The following is a 17,524-nucleotide window of genomic DNA, read 5'->3' as shown; positions in this document are numbered from 1 at the left end:
TTATTCTGTGTCTTTATATCTCTGTTTCTGTTTCTTAGTCTGTATTATTTCTAATTGTATAGAAGTGACATCATCATCCCCCAAAGAAAGGGGGAAGAAGGATTGTTGTGCTTAACAGTGCGAAAATGAATCAGCTGGCACTCTCACGTAAATAGATAATATTGTGCTATAATAACTCTTATGTTCTTCCTCATGCATGTCTGATTTTATGTTCTTATACAGTATCATGTCAAAATAACTGTTAATTGCTTTAATCTAAAAAATATATATATATGTAATTCACCTTATAAGTGACTTCGATGTAACATACCTCAACAAGAGTATGAGCATGTAACCTCTCTGCCTGAGTGCAGAGAACCAAAAACCTGTTAATCCTGTATATACGATTGTTATGTTTACAATAATAATAATAATAATAATAATATATATCTATCTAACACTCCTCTTCATACAGAAGAGGAGTATTTCAATCTCGTCTATGCAGAGTCAAATAATCATTCATTCTGCAAGTGCCTCTTCATCACTGCTAAAGCGGTAATATACAGCTTCTACCTCAGACATACCAGACAGCTCAACAACTTCATAGAGAGAGGCAGCTGACCAACTCCTTGCAGCCTTCAAACAAAACGTGAGAAGTCAGGCAAAACAACACCTTAGATCTCTTCCACCAAGACTGAAATCCACGGAATCACCTACTGGCTGAGCAGGGAGACTACATCATTGTCCACATTCCAGCATAGAAGTGACATCACCTCTCTCCCAAGAAAGGGGGCAGAAAGGTTTTTGTGCTTAACAGTGTTAATATTAATCAGCTGTCACTCTCATGTAAATAGATAATATTGTCCTATAGTAACTGTTATGTTCTTCCACATGCATATCAGATTTTATGTTCTTATACAGTATCATGTCAAAATAACTGTTAATGGCTTTAATTTAAAAAAAAAATGTAATTCACCTTATAACTGATATTTCGATGTAACATACCTCAACAAGAGTATGAGCACGTAACCTATCTGCCTGACTGCAGAGAACCAAAAACCGGTTAATCCTGTACATAAGATTGTTATGCTTACAATTTTAAAAAAAATCTATCTAACACAAATACCTGTCATTTCATCTTCATTTCGGATTATTACAGTGACGTCATCGGTATATGCTGATAGGGTAATTTTTTGATGTGGATTTGTTATGCTGGTTCGTTTGGAGATGATGGTGTCGTGTACTCTTTTTAAGAAGGGTTCTATGGCCAGTGTGTATAATTGTCCAGAGAGAGAGAGAGAGGACATCCTTGCTTGATCTCTCGAGAGTATGACAAAGTGCGTGTGAGTCTGTTGTTGATTTTTAGACAGAAGTGTGCATCTCTGTATAGCAATTTCACTTTTTCAATGATGAGAGGACCATAGCCAAATGCCTTTAGAACTTCATAAAGGTACTCGTGCTCTACCCCGTCGAAAGCCTTCTCCTGATCAAGGCTGACGAGTGCTAGGTTTTGATGTTGGCTGTTCGCGATGTGGATGAGATCTCTTGTTAAATGGAGGTTTTGATGTATTGATCTTCCTGGAACAGAATAGGTTTCATGTTGGCCAATAACGTCACGCAGTGTTGGCTTTATTCGATTTGCTATGACAGTAACCGAGGAAGCACTCAGACTATATGCACAAGCCTCAAGGACCAAATTAAATTCTTCAAAAACTACTGGCTTGTGGTCAGGCAGATGGAAGGATAGAAATGATTCTCCGATCGAATGTACCTGTCTAAGTGAAGGGAAAAGATACTTAGGTGTGTACCTTGGCAACAGTACTAGGTAAATGGAACAGCATTCGTTCCATGTCTTCACTTAGAGGAAGAGTACTAATAGTTAACCAGATGGCTGCGAGTGTGTTATGACATACCCTCAAAGTACTCACACTCCCTGAAGAATTTATCCATCGCATTCAAAAGGCAATCAAATGTTTCCTCTGGAACAATACTAACTAGACAACATACTCTGAACTCTGCAAGCCACTCAATAAGCGAGGTCAAGGCCTGATTTCCCTTGAAAACAAGATTAGATCCTCCAGGATAATCCTTCTCCTAAAGACACTTCAATCCAGTCAAGTTTACGTAACCACCTTCGATTACATCATGAAATCATCCACCCGACGACTTACACTTTCCACAATCCTCCGAATGGCCATTTATGCACCATCTACTCTTAAACTACCTAATTTTTACAAAGATGCTCTACAACGGTGGAAAAAGACAGAACTTCATCACACTGACAGGATCAACGCAGTTATACTATCAGAACCACTGTTTTCGAACAGAAACATAGTAAGTCTCACAACTGGCCAGCCCTTTCTTTTCCCTACATGGAACTGGGCAGGAATAAGAATCATAGGAGACCTCCTGATCCAGACCCTAAAGTGGAAAACATTCACAAGTCTACCAATGAAGAACCCCAAAACTGAAAAGCAATACCAACAGATGCAAGCTGCTATTAGAAAAGTCTTCCCAGATATCCCTACACCTCAGAGAATCCGTATTGCTTCTAGAAACTGTCGGGAGCCTACCTTTCATCTTGCATCATCTGAAGACTCACGTCCAATTATTCCCTCCAACTACAAGAAAATATACCACTTCCTCATACCAGTGCCTCCAACTTCGCCCTTCTTATATTCATCCTTAACCCTCTCATTTACTAAGCTGCACATGCCACCCAGGTTCCAGTGGGATCTTCCATATAAATCGAGGCGTGCCAAACCAGTTTCCGACATACAGTGGAGGCTATGGCATAACATCTTGCCAACTCCTTCTAAGCTCCAGAAATTTCAGCTAAGACAATCGGATCAGTGTCTATTCTGCGAAGTTTCAGGCACCTTGGAACACACATATCTAACCTGTCCTGCGAACAAAGTGATGATCACCTACGCCCTGAATACAGTCTCTAGCATCGGTAACTACGCACACGGCCAAGAAGACTACTGGAATTTAGTCCATACAGAAGAGAACAAACACAAAATATGCAATTTCCTCTTCATCTGCGGCAAGGCCATCATTTACAGTTTCTATAACCTTAAGCACACAATAAATAACCGGCACCCATCCATCACGGAATCGGAACAAACCCCTCATTTGTAGTCTACGGCGGAAACTACAAAGCAGGCTTTCACTGGAATTTGATTACTACAAAGAAACAAGAACGGTCGCGAAATTCATAGAGGAGTGGAATCCAACTAGTACCCTGTTCTAGATTGCCGACGACAATACACTTCATCTGAAAGATAACTAAGAGTGAAACTGAATGTTGATTCATTTATTGCATTCTCTATTGCATACCCGAAAGGAAAATCTTCCTTTCTCAGTAATATATATACTTATAATATGTAAATAGTCCTTTTGTTACCTATCTTCTAATGTATATTTTATCAAGTTAAATAAAAAATATTTATCTATCTAAATATCTGTCTCTATCTCTTTATATCTTTCTATGTATGTGTGTGAAAAACATAATTTAATTTGGACGTTTTATTTTTTCCCCTTTAGAATCTTTAATTATGAATGAAGGGGTCTGCGAATAGTGCGATGATGTCATTTCCTTGGCTATAAATACCGCATGGTATAAAAATAGTATATGACACAGTAATTAATACCAACTGACAAAACTGGCCAAAATAAAAGTGAATCTGCTTGCAGCGTATTTATAATATTCGTAATGGGTGAGACCTTCTTCGATGTGTAGAATCGTTCTCTTAAATTCGATAAACAGAATATTACAGAGGGGAAAAAATCAAATTTTACTAGTATTAAATAGATTTTCTTCCTCATTACCTTAGATAAAAATTAGACCCTGCTCAAATATCAGATTTCTCCTATAGAAAATCATTTTTCACATACGAATGTGGCATTACACATAATACATCCACAGTACCACTACAAACAACGGAAAGAACACCTCAAAAAGCATGCGGATAAAAAAAAAAAACTATCCCTTTAAATCAGTGTTTCTCAAACTTCAGATATTGACGTACTCCTAAAAATTTTCATTATTACCAAGTACCTCCTTCTCAAAATAATAATAAATAAATAAATAAAGTATATTCCATGTACTTTATTTATTTCTTGTCTATTTTATTTGAATTTATATGTTCATGTAAACAACAAATATGATTTATTTTTAATAGAACAAAATTTGGAATAGGTTCCTCTTCATTTCCCGTCCATGAAAATTCACATTTCAAGTAATTCATATCATACTTACGAAGAGTTTTCATCCTCTTCCTAGTTGGTTCTCTAGAGATGTCAGGCGACACACTCTTATCAATTTCATTCGATCCAGATGCAATATCAACGTTTTCTTGTTGCTTACAGCTACTTGTATTTGCTATATTGCTCTCTTTTTGGGATTTTATAAATCCAATCTTTAACCAATGATCCATACGTAGGAATTTGAAAGCTAAAAAAAAAAATACCGTATTTACTCGAATATAACTCTGACTTTTTTTTCCAAAATTAAAGCTAAAAAATCGTGTTGCAAGATATGTGCGGGGATTTTCGGAAACCGAAGTTTTCAGAAGAAAAAAAAAAGCTGAAAATGGTGCGACTTACCAAGAAGCTCCTACTCGCTATCACTACTTTTGGCATCGAGAACAATTTCTTTGTGTGCATCGTCAAAGTCATCTACCCAAATAGCGTCATCTTCTTTCCCATTATTTCAAACAGAAATTATCAGTAATTTACAAGACTTGAGATGCGTAGAGCAGCGAAGAACTTCATATAATTGGTGCGGTATTAACAAAAGATCGCGCGAACCAAAGACAAATTAGCATTTCAACTGTTGAGTTGAAATGCTAATTCTCTTCAACCGATTTCCATAATATCTGAAACACATTCACTATATATTTCTTAATTTTAACACGTTAACGACAGGGGTGGTGTCGAGCAAAATCATATGTTCCACCGGCAACATATGGTTTTGCTTGAGTCTTACAGTAGTTTCTGTTGGGGGGGGGATGTGATTCATTAGTTACTACCGTGTTTATTCCGATTATCTCTAATTGCACAGTTTGTTGAAAAATATAATGACTCCTTTATTATGCATAGCCGAAAATTGCCACGTACCCTCTAACGACCTTTGGCGTACCCCCAGGGGTACGTGTACCACACTTTGAGAAACACTGCTTTAAATAATAGGAAGTGTCAGTAACTCGAATTTAGTGTTATCGTTTTTCTGTATAAAAAGAAGCGTATTTTAAAAGAACGTCTTATTAGGATTCGCTTATTAATTGTACCGAAAACGAGTTTTGAAATAAATAGGAAACACAGACTCTGATTCCAATTTGAAGTTTCGCTATTTCAATCACAGATAGAATAAAAATTAAACTTGGAACATTCGGACCATCACGTTTGATGTTACAATTGCTTTGATAACATCGCATCTGCAATTAGAAATCATCATCTTGTCACGTATAAGATGATGCTATTCAATCCGTATATTTAAATTCAGATGCACCATCAAATCTTCATTATCTATTCAATGAGATTCACTTAACTATTATGTCATTCAGAGATAAAGTTTGTATTGGAATAATATCATCATCATGAGAATATAGGCCACTGCATTATACAGAATTATCACTGTTGATTTATATGAACATTTAGCAATGATAATTTTAGTAAGTAATTTATATAAATTTAAAATAGTTCTAAAATTATAATGAAATCTTTAAAACAGTTTCATTTTCTTTAATAAACTGGTTAAAAAAAATTTAAATGCCATTTTTTTAGATTCCGGATTTAACACCATATAAAAATTACAATATATTAAATATTTCAAAGCTTTCCGGAAAAATTTCTTTTTATTCCAAACAATTGTCTTCTTTGATCTTTTGATTGGTTTTCATCTGAATATTTTCTGTGTTATTCATTTTTCTCAAACACTTGTTTTCAAAGCATGTCAATCTTTGTTCTTCCATCTAACCGAAGTCTCTTTACCATAAAGAAATGTTGGATGTATACCATTAAGCTATATATATATTTTTTGATTTTATTTTTTGATTTTAAGTTCTCTGCAGAGATGTGTATTTTACTACATATTTGTAACTTTGGTCTTAGTAGACCATCTTAGATTTATTTTGTGGTATTCTAAGTAACTGAATTTTTTTTTCTTAACTTGTTCCAATTTATTTTCTAGTTCTTCTAAGTTAAGTTCTTTTCCGTTTCTTTTTTCCTTTTTTTATTTCACCAAAATTTATCTGTATTTCCTAACCCTTTCTACTTTTATATAGGTTTCAAAATCATATACTTTAAGTTTTCCTTATTATCTATAAATAGATATTGCTATTTCGTGAAAAAATATTACGAGTGTAAAGGAGGTATTGAAAACGAATTATTATGTTTTCGTTTTGTCTGCTTTTGTATTGAAGTCTATATAAATGTCATTTGACAATTCTTTGTAAACTAAAATCCTGTGCGCTAATAATAATAATTTTTTTTTCTGGCAAGGCAACCAACAATAATTACTTTTATTTCATATCTATTATTATGCTTCATAGTTGTTCTTGGAGATTGTAAATTCTTTTCTCTTCTCAAACAAATCTAATATTCACTATTTGTATTATTTACGAAATGTAATTATTATTATGATGATTATCGTTATTTTGTTTTTATCAATTTATTGGGTTTAACAGCGTTATATTATTCCTTGTACTGGTTTTATAGTTTTTTTCTATTATATTTTTTATTTTATTTGTTTATTATTCTAAGTTTTTTGTACTGTATTTTTCCTTTAAATGAGTGAGAAGTCAAACAGCCATTTTAGAAGTACCCGATAGGTCAACAGCTAAAACTAGTAAACGGAGGCCTCTTCTCTTTTAACTGATTTATTTTTAATTTAATCGAATAATTCAATTAAATTGTAATTTCAACACTCATGGCTTTATATTCACTGGGCTCGAAGAGATCTCCATTTCCTTTAATAAAATTATCAGCTATTCTCACTACTATACCGCTGACCACTGAAGGTAATCAGGCGAATAGCTTGACACAAATTTTAGTTTTTTTTTTTTTTTTTTTTTTAAAGGTCTTAACACTAACTCTGTATGGAAACAAAAAAAAGTCTGGTTTATGCATGGATAATTTATACTCTTTATAACAAATATAATAGGTGTTTTTTCTTTGTTAAAGCCAACGATCCAATACTATCAATAGGTAGTTCCTATCTGAGGTGATGGTAGCATTTTAAAAACCCAAAATATCATCGTTTAAACACTCTTGATATGGAACCTAATCTGAGGAACTACAGTTTTAATGAACATCTTTATGTTTTGCTCTTTTAGCTATTAACAACATAAAGAAAGAAGAAGGGAAAAAATTCCCTTCTTTAGTACGACATTTATTTATATCCTCTAATAAATAAATATAATATATAAAATATAACGTAAAATTATATTATATATAAAGATAATTTTCTTTATTTGTATTTTTATCTACTGTATTCATAATTATAATAATTAACTTCTTCCACCATTTTTTTTTTAATAGAATTGGGAATTACTAGTGCGCTAATGGAAGTAGGATTCGTATTATTTGGACTTGGAAAATACTGCAATTTATGCTAATATGTTTGGATTTATAATAATCTGAGGCCTTTTATATTTTATTTATCTACTCTACCACTATGCACTCTATCTTTAAATCCTCTCCTACTATCTGCTGACTCTCAGCCTATCTTACTCTACAGGCCGATGATGAAGTTTGTTGAACTCACAAATTATTATTATTATTATAATCAGATTTCTTTTTCTTATTATGTTTGGATTTATAATCTAATCAGATTTCTTTTTTTTATTAGAATATTATAAGAGAAAATTAAAGCATATTTCAGCAATTTTCGTTAGTCTATATTAAATTATGGTGTTCTCAGTATTTTCAAATAAATTAAAATGTTTTAGAAAATTCTATAAATTAATCCTCTGAAAACAAATATTTAAGTTCTTTAACAAAAAATTAAACAGTTATTTAACAACATATTTTAACAAGAGATCCATCCATTCGAATTCCTATGCAATCTACTGGCCGTAAGCGTTAAAACAAATGTCTGCTCACCTTTATCTACAAGAACATGCTTCTTACAATTGAACGTTACATAACTAAAATAGCCATCAAAGTTTTTTTTTTTATTTTAGGGTTGTACTACAGCTTAAAATGTCTTCTAGAAAACACGTCAGAGTCTAACAATATACGTACATAAATACTAAGATGGATTGGTTGTGATTATAATAAGTTAATCAAAATGTCTGGATGATTATGTGAGTTGGACTTGGTTGGAAGACAGCTAATAAATCTATCAATAAAAATTATATACATTTATTTGGTATCGACAGAGTCATTCATCTTTTTCCGGAGTTTGAATTACAAGAACATGGTAGCTCAGTAGCAAGTCGAGGATTCATTCTATACAGGGAGAGTCTAATCAATTGTAAGTAATCACTAGGTTACATTATATAAATCAAAGTATCCTGGAATATGCCTTGGGAAACAGAGACCCTACCCTGTCTACAGATATTTCATTTGGCCAATTATCCCTGTGTCAGTGAATGGTGAATCAAACAGCCAAAAATACTTAATTAGATGGTATTGTTAACAATGAATGATCTGTTTTAGTAGAGGGAGTGTTCGGTATTATTTATATCGAAATATTTCAACCCAGTACCTAAACGTTCAACTAGTGGCGAAAGTAAAGAAAACTGTTACCTGCTAAAGAAGTCCAATTTTTACTCGAATAGGAGAGTATCCAGAGGTATTATCTCACTACTTGTAACTGACGTTGTTTATAGACATATTTCTGTTTCTTTAGTTGCTTTTTTGGTACAAAATTTATCTGCTGAATCTCTTTGTAATGTATAAACTATAGCCTAACGGGCTTTGAGCAAATCGCTGGTTTTATCCTTCCTCTTTTGCCTTAGGGGAGCAGCCTATTCGGACTCCTACACTTACTTTTGGTGGTAAAATGTCGTTTGACGACGGAGTGCGTATGTCCTAACAACCAGTCCATTTGGCGTCCTTATACTACTATCAAGTTTCCTATCTACGATGGCTTTAGGCTTAACCAACTGTCTACCTCAATTCGTGGGAAATTTTAGTGTTTGGCCTTTTAAGTGGAGGGAGATAAAACTAACAACACTGCCTGGGTCTTTACAATAGAAAAGGTAAACACTTTATCGCTAAGGGCTCTCCTTAAGAGATTTTGCACGTCCACTTAATCGAGTTAAAATTCATTGCATTGACTTCGGATAAAGGAATCCAAAGTCATAAAATTTTAATGATATAAAGAAGAGAATATTAAAAAGGCAACAGTAGCATGGAAAGATTTAGACGATACTTAATAAAGATAGTAATATTTAGAAATAGAAATATTTCGAGTTTGAAATATTTCTTGAGCTCAAAAAAAAAAAAAAAAGGAGAAAAACTGTACAAGAAAAAAAAAAGAGAAAAAAAAATAGAAAGATTAGCATCCGGTAAGAAATTAAAGAAAACTAGATCGGTAGAAGAAAACTTTTACGAAACCGAAATCGATCATACCAAGTTAATTGAAAGAAGATTCGCGTGGTGTAGCTCGTGTCAAAGGTCAAGGTTTTAGCAGGGAAAAAACCCTCGATATCATCTCGATGTCGAAAAACAGCGATTAACCATCTTCTTCAGGACACAGCCCCAATTGTTTCCCAGGGCAACAACAGTGTTTAATGAGGGAAAGGTAGAGTTCATGATCTTCTAACACCCACTGGGTCTCGGGATGGTTAAAGATTTTTAGAATATAGAAAAGCGGAGATAAACTAAACATCTTTGATTATAGACGATGGAAATCTTTCAATTCCCCCCCCATCCCTAAATATGAGGAAATCTTATCTCTTTTAACCATCCCTTTCCTTCTTAGAATACCACGAGTGATTGATGAATTTTAATCAATTGGAAGAAAAAAAAAGTTGAAGTGTGGGACGTTGATTAAAGTCAAATCAATCAGATGAAAAAGCCCCAGGTTAGGATTCGGGTTTCTTGTAGAATGTGAATATTCGAAACACCTGTTTCTTGGTAAAGCAGGAAGTTCAAAAAATTAGTCGAGTTCGAAAGCTCTTTTTTTCATTCTTATCTCGTTTGTTTGAATTTTAGTAAAATTTTGCCGTTAAAAAGAAAATATTCAGTTAGTTACTTACCTGTTGGGAAGATCCGATTTCCCCTCACTAAGCGTGAATACATGAAGCTTCCTAAGTGAAGGATTGCCACAAACTAACCATCATTCCAGCTATCACAATCAACGGCTCCATCCTATCACCTGCACTACTCAACAGACACCTGTCCAAAGTATCGATCATGAAATATGTATAGTCGTTACTCATGATAACACTTCAATCAAAACACTGGCAGAATGTTCCTGATATACATGTATACGCTGAAGAATGTATCCTACAAATGCATGTTTTGATCCCAAACAGAATCATGTAACGGATGCTGAGTCTACTAAATATATATGAAATCTAGAAGTAGCAATAAGACATATTTTCCTATCTCTCTCTCTTTCTCACTCCCCGTTCTCTATACCCGAAATGGCTCAATTTTCCATGACAGTAGAAGCAAAAATAGAGGATACAGTATACTCGCAAAACCACAAGTAAAGGGGGAAAAAAACGTAAAGAGAGAGAGAGTGGAACAAAAAGGATATAACTACGCCACAAGCAAAAACGTGTAAAATAATTAAATACAAGAACAAAGACATAGAAGGTAAAAATACAAACAATATATTAAGAAATTTGGGTACCTTATTTTTCAAGATCTCTATACTGATGATAATAACGAAGTAAAATTTTATACAACAAAGAATAATGACCTAACAGAAAATATCACGATATCAGAACTAACACCAAATAAGATGAAAAATAGGAAAATACCACGTGAAGACAATATAAAGATGGAACTGTACAGAAATGCAGGTGAAAATTTTGATGAAAGACTTCTAAAATTCTTAACAGGGTTTGGATTTCTAGAGAAACTCCAAACTCTTAGAAGAAGAAAAAGAATATGATTGTAATAAGGATAGGGGAATTAGTCTGCTAAATGTAGGGTACAAAATATACGAAGGAATATTAAAAGAGGAAGTAAACAGTATTGTAGGAGCACAGAATGGATTCCGAAAAGGCCGATCTTGCATCGACTCGCTGTTCACTCTAAAACTGTTAATTGAAAAGCGAAGAGAATTTGAAAAAGAAACACAAGTAACCTTCATTGATTATGAGAAAGCCTTTCATAAAATTAATAGACAAAAATTATTTTAAAATATTAACCGATCTCAATATATCAAACCAGCTCTTACACGCTGTTCAAGAAATATACACAAGGAATAAAAGAGCAGTCAAATTAGAACAAATATCAGAAAGACATATGAAGAGGAGTACAGTTGTGATAGGATGTAGCCTATCACAACTGTTTTTAATATATAGAGAGAATCTAATTAAATACTTTGTTGGATATTTCCTACCCTGTTTGGGGACCACTGGCCACGCTGGACCATGTGAGAAGATGGTGTCAAAGTGTTACTATACAATATGTAAAACACTAAAAAGATTTGTTACAGATGAGGTTTCAGGTGCTTCAACTTAGCCCAAAGCTGTACTGGAAACTTTTCGACTTCTTTGGTTTTGAGACACCTGATCTGGGTACGAATGAAGAGGTGCTCTATACGATTATCAAAAACAGCAGGGGGACAATCTTTCACCGGTATTTGGCTTACGGTCTAATCCCGGTGAAACTAGTGAAATCGCAAAATCGCCCCCAAACTGTGATCCCTTTGGCGAAGTGCTTACGATCCCAATGCCCACTATCTCTGAAGTGGTACTATTGCTGTTCACTCCGCCGGTGAGGAAAAACAAAAAAAATACCTAATTTTTCTCGTCAATATTATAAAAGAATTAGGGACTGCTTCTCCCCCTATCTGCCTCGATTCCTGGAGCAGGAAAGAGACCTCTTGGGGGGGGGGGGGTTCATTTTATTCTTTTTATCTGTTTATTAGGTTCTACAGGCTTTTATACTTCGTATACTGGTTTTTATAGCATTTTTTAAATATTCTTTTATCTGTATACTCTTGTTAGGTTTTTAGTGTATTCTCCACCCCCATTTTTTGGGAGGGGGTTTCCATTAATGAATGAAAAGTCAAAACGATTATTTTAAAAGTAAGTATTCGTATGGGTCAACAGCTAAAACTGGTCAACTGAGGCCTTTTTCTCTCCCCATCACCATTTCACTCTATCTTTTTATCCCCCCCCTCTCTCTCTCTCTGCTGAATCTCAGCGCCACTTTGAAATTTCGGAACAATATAGTGTAAGAAAATCAAAAATAAAGACAAAATGAATAACTTTCAAAGGAGAAAACCGAATAAACAGTAAAATAGTGATAAATATTAATATATTAGAACAACAAGTAAATACTTTCAAATATCTAGAATTCTTCTTATCATATGAAGATGAAAAAGATATAGAGATTAAAATATCACATTTTGTTAAAGAAAATTTGATTATACAACTTCGTAATTCTTAAATCATAAGAACGGGGGGATGAATACGCAAGAATACAAGCTTATCATCGTCAGCCACACAAAATGACAATATTTAGTACATCGACAACAATATTCCCTTCTTGTTTTACAAGGAAATAACCACCCATATAATTCTGGCAGTTTAATAAACTACAAACCAGAACAGTATTTTAAGAACAAATTTTAGTGACTAAGTGATCAAAACAGAAAAAGCATGCAAATGTTATTAATGCATTTGTGATAAAAAATTCTTCATAAATTTCAATCTTTATTTTGTAATTTTTGAAATATATAAAAGTATGTAATAAAATTAATTGTAAACTATAATATATTACTAGAATTTTAAATAATTGTAACAATATAACACATATATTTGTTAAATTATTATATTGTCCTTTATAGGCTTATTTATTTTTTTAATAAGTAAATTTGATAATATATTATGAAATTTATCTTATATCAGATAAATTATGAAAAATCAAAAACAGTAACTTCGTTAATATTTTTGATTTTTCTCTTCCTTTGGCAAGTAATATATGATATTTGCATGTTGATCCAACATCCAATTTCTTAGTTTGTCCAAAGATAGTGAACCAATTTCCCACTTCAGCTGATGGTTATATTTTATTAACCAAGAATTCTGTTTTTTAACTCTTTCAGGTAATTCTTTCCAACTACAAGGTGATTTTGCCACTGCATATCTTACACTAATTCCATCAGAAATACAAATTTCTTTAGGAAATAAATTTGAACTCTTATTCAAAAAATTTCATTATTCGATAAATTTCATAATTTATCTGATGAGATAAATTATGAAATTTTTTAGATTTATCTAATTTGTGAAACTGAAAAAAACAACTGGATGCCAACAATCATACTTAATCGAAGTTAGTGCAGTGTTGAACTTGCTCAGCTAATCAACATCAAATCGGTCATTATTTTTTACTCTTGTTCATATCTAATATATTATTATTTATTCATTAAAAAGTTCTTGTTTTTTTTTACCTTACTCTGAGAAAAGTAATCAACTTTTTCTTGACTTAATAAACGAAAGATTTTTTTTCTCTCTCTATTCATGCCATGGCTTTGAAATCGTGGGTAGTTCTTATTCATTAAACCTTAACCTTGACATAATGGAGTAGCTTTCTCAGATTAAATAACCCGCTAAGTATACAGTGAAGTTAATGACTCAATCTACTAAATTAATGTCTTCCTGTGTTTTCAACAGACTTTCCAAAAGGAAATCTTATAAAGTAGTCAACCTTTACTTCTTTAAGGCAGGGCAATAAATTTTAAGAATTTGTGACAGTACTATTTGTAGTAAGCCAAGCAAGCTAAGCTGATTTTTATGGAACTTATTTCCTGTTATGAATGAGCCATGCGATTATCCCAAACTCTACTTATACGCCTTGTAAATATTTCATTCTTCATTACAAGCGCTAAAGATCAGATTAATTCAATAAATTATGTTTAAGGAGACGAGACCAAACGGAAATGGACATTGAGGTTAAAAAACTTATCAGAAAAGAAGGTGTGGAACACAGCGAAAAGCCTACTATTCTTGAGATGCATGTGTGATCCTCAGCTGCTCGTATATATAATCCAAGTTAACTAAAGAAATGTAGGATAAACTGAACTAGTACATTAAAGTGGCTTTGAGTGTTTTCTCATAATTATTTCATGACTTAATAACTCAATGTTTGTTGACGTCAGCTAACAACGATGGACCATTATCGTTCTCATTTATCGGTTGCAAAGCGCCCGTATAATTTCCTTCCTGTGTTCTCCCCCTCTCTCTTAATGTCCCCACCCTATTCTAGGCCAAATCTGCCACTAAGGGCGTGGCTACGATTATTTCTCATTGAAAGTAGCGCAGGATTTGTCAGGTGTGTTCTGCTCTATGAATATTTTTTTGTTTTAGGAACCTCCCCCTCCAGACGGAAGTCGACAATGGTATGGAAATCGAAATGGTTGTGTGTGTGTGTGTGTGTATTTAAATCCCGAAGTGACCCTGAAGCTGTGTGAAAGGAAAATAAATAGGAAATTCGCACGCTAGGATAATACAAATATATTTATCCAAGGTTTTTATCTTTAAGGTTTTTAATGTCTGACCACCGATCGAATGAAAAAAAAAAAAAAAGAAGAAGAAGAAAGAAAGATAGAAAAAAAAAGCGATTTAATTTTCTTATGGGATATTTGCATATTACAGCATGATCTGTAGCGCCCAGGAGGCTTTTAGGGATATACAAACACCTACAGAAAGTAGCAGTTAGGGGCCCCATTTACTTTAGAATCTTCAAGCATTCTCATCTCCACCTAAACTTATAGCGTTCTTCCACCATTTGTTGCTTATAGAACAATTTATTTCTCATCCCCCATCTCTTTACAGCTTCCCAGGTTAGAAGTAGTGTTATCTTTCCTTCTCAACTACCGGGTGGGCTTCGATGAACTCAATATCAGTTTTTACGTTAAACGATGGGCGTCCCTGTTTGCCTCCAGCAACAGCATTGTTTCCAGTAATCCTGTCCCCTGCAGGTGACCTTTCCTACACCTGCTGATTTCTGTCCATTTACTTCCCTCCACCCCTAGTTTGTTGTGCTAGATGATGAAAGCGCAAACAGTCCGCCCATGATAAAAGAAATCTTAAAGATAGCATAGACAGCAAGATGCCATTTAGTGAGATCTGCTGAGAGAGAGAGAATGCCGAGGCAAGCAGGCAGATAAATAGATGGACAGAACAAAGAGAAGATGGCTAACGAAACGAGATGCATTCACTTGACCGTGCTAAATGCTCCTACTGAATTTTATTGAATGTACTCAGTAATGGATCGCATTTTTTTATCCACAAAATATTATCTTCTTCATAACTAATGCCGAAATTTTATTTGATATATTTATTCCTTACCGTAACAAATTGAACTTACTTTTTGCTTTATCCATTAGAGCATGATAAATCTTTCAAGTTTATTTATACTTATTTTATTTAATTATTATTATTTTTACTCGGGAATCGTGGGTTGTGTTCAACACTTCGTTCAGACAGATTCCAAATTGAAAATAATTAACCCTGTTTTAAACATCATATGATGATTTGTTACCATGGAAACATTATGGTGTCACTTTTCAAGGAGAGAGTCTTACAAAAGAAGGGAAAATGTATGCAAAATATGAAAAACAAAATATAGAATTAAAAAGGATTAATAGCACAGAACAGCTTTAGCATATGCATAATTCATATTACCATTTCGGATTTACACACCAAAATGTCGAGCAACCGATCAGCAAAATATGAAAGATATCATTGTATTAGGCATTATTATTTTCACTTGAAAATGCCACACAGTTCATTTTTAAGTTTTATATGGATTTTTCCAAAATTGCCAAAAGCTTTATACAATTTCTTGTAAATTATAATATCATATTTAAATTACTTAAAATATTTTCATAGTTTTTAAATTTTACAAATTATTTATAATATAATTAATACACCATATTTTAATTATTATGTCAGCTACTCAAATAAAATTTAGAAGTAATATAAAGATATGCGAATCAATCGACCGTGAGATGCGGCGATTGATTCATTCAATCCAATACCCTTGGAGGGTAATGGATGGCAATGCTGTAGCCAATGAAGTTCTCACTGAGGCTCGGATATTGTTGTTACTCTCTTGCCATGATCACAGCTTTAGTAACTCAATAAAGATATGCGAAATTTATAGGTATGCTTAATTAAAAACATATAGTACTTTTCTTTCCAGAATAAGAAAATATGATTTTGTTTTACAGTTATGTACCAAAAATCTTTTTTAGCAGTTTATACTCATTCCAGTATTCTATTACATTATATTATATAAATAAATTTTTGCATAAGAATTTAGAAATTCTTTTTCTTCCGTTAATCAAATATAAATATGTGGTATTCCATTACCATATGATCACTTTGCTGTTTTGAAATGCCAGGTTTCTGTGAAAATCATCGAAATGAAAATTTTGAGATGAAAAATTTTCAAAGAAAAATTTCATTAGAATGTAGATGTGGATAAAATTTTCCATTTTCATGCTAGTTTATACAATCATCTGAATTCTGCAAAGGCTGATCGCTTCTAGTGTTTAACCTAGTAAGGTCAGCCGTTTCTGCGCTATTGATGTAATTATTTTTTTTAACAAATCTACATGCGAATCAAAAATTTCTGTGCGCCTCTTTGAAGATGTTCTTTCAGTATGAATATAACAGATAAAAATAAAAATTTCAGATTTCAAAAATGTTTAATCTGGAAATAAAACGTGGAATAATAAAGATTTGAAAAATATCGTACAAAATTTCATTCCACAGAACAGCTCTTATTCCACATTCGTATTCTTATAAGCAGATTTTAATAAAGTTTTTCTTCTTTTTTTTTTTAAATATTTTGCGATTTTTACGTTTATATCCTTTTTATTTTCATATGTGATCGTATATCCTAGGTAGTTAAATGAATTCACCTGTTCTAAGATCTTGTTATCTATTACTATTTTAGTTCTTGCTGGATCTTGTCCTTTAAAGGCCATAGTTTTTGATTTTTCCGTTGATGTTATCATACCATAATCTTTGGATATCTCATTTAGATCTAAAATAGCTTTCTGTAAGTTATCTTCAGAATTTGTAATTATTATTTGGTCGTCGGCGAAGAGGAGAGTGTTTAAGTTTACTGCAGGAGAAAGTTTAATTCCTTGATGTAAATTTTTATTCCATTTTATTATTATTTCATTTAAGTAGATATTAAAAAGAGTTGCTGAGATGGGACATCCCTATCGGACCCCTTGGTTTATCTCTCTCGTATATGATAGCTCGTGATTTAATCTTATTTGTATTTGATTATTTTCATATATACTTGTGATAGCTTTTAGGATATTCTTTGGTATTTGTCTTTCTTTTAATATGTTAAATAATATATTTCTTTTAACTTCGTCAAATGCTTT

This window comes from Typopeltis vanoorti, chromosome 9 (assembly GCF_054136105.1).
Source record: "Typopeltis vanoorti isolate ZY-2024b chromosome 9, IOZ_Tvanoo_1.0, whole genome shotgun sequence".
Lineage (NCBI taxonomy): Eukaryota > Metazoa > Arthropoda > Arachnida > Uropygi > Thelyphonidae > Typopeltis > Typopeltis vanoorti.
This window is presented reverse-complemented; position numbering follows the sequence as displayed.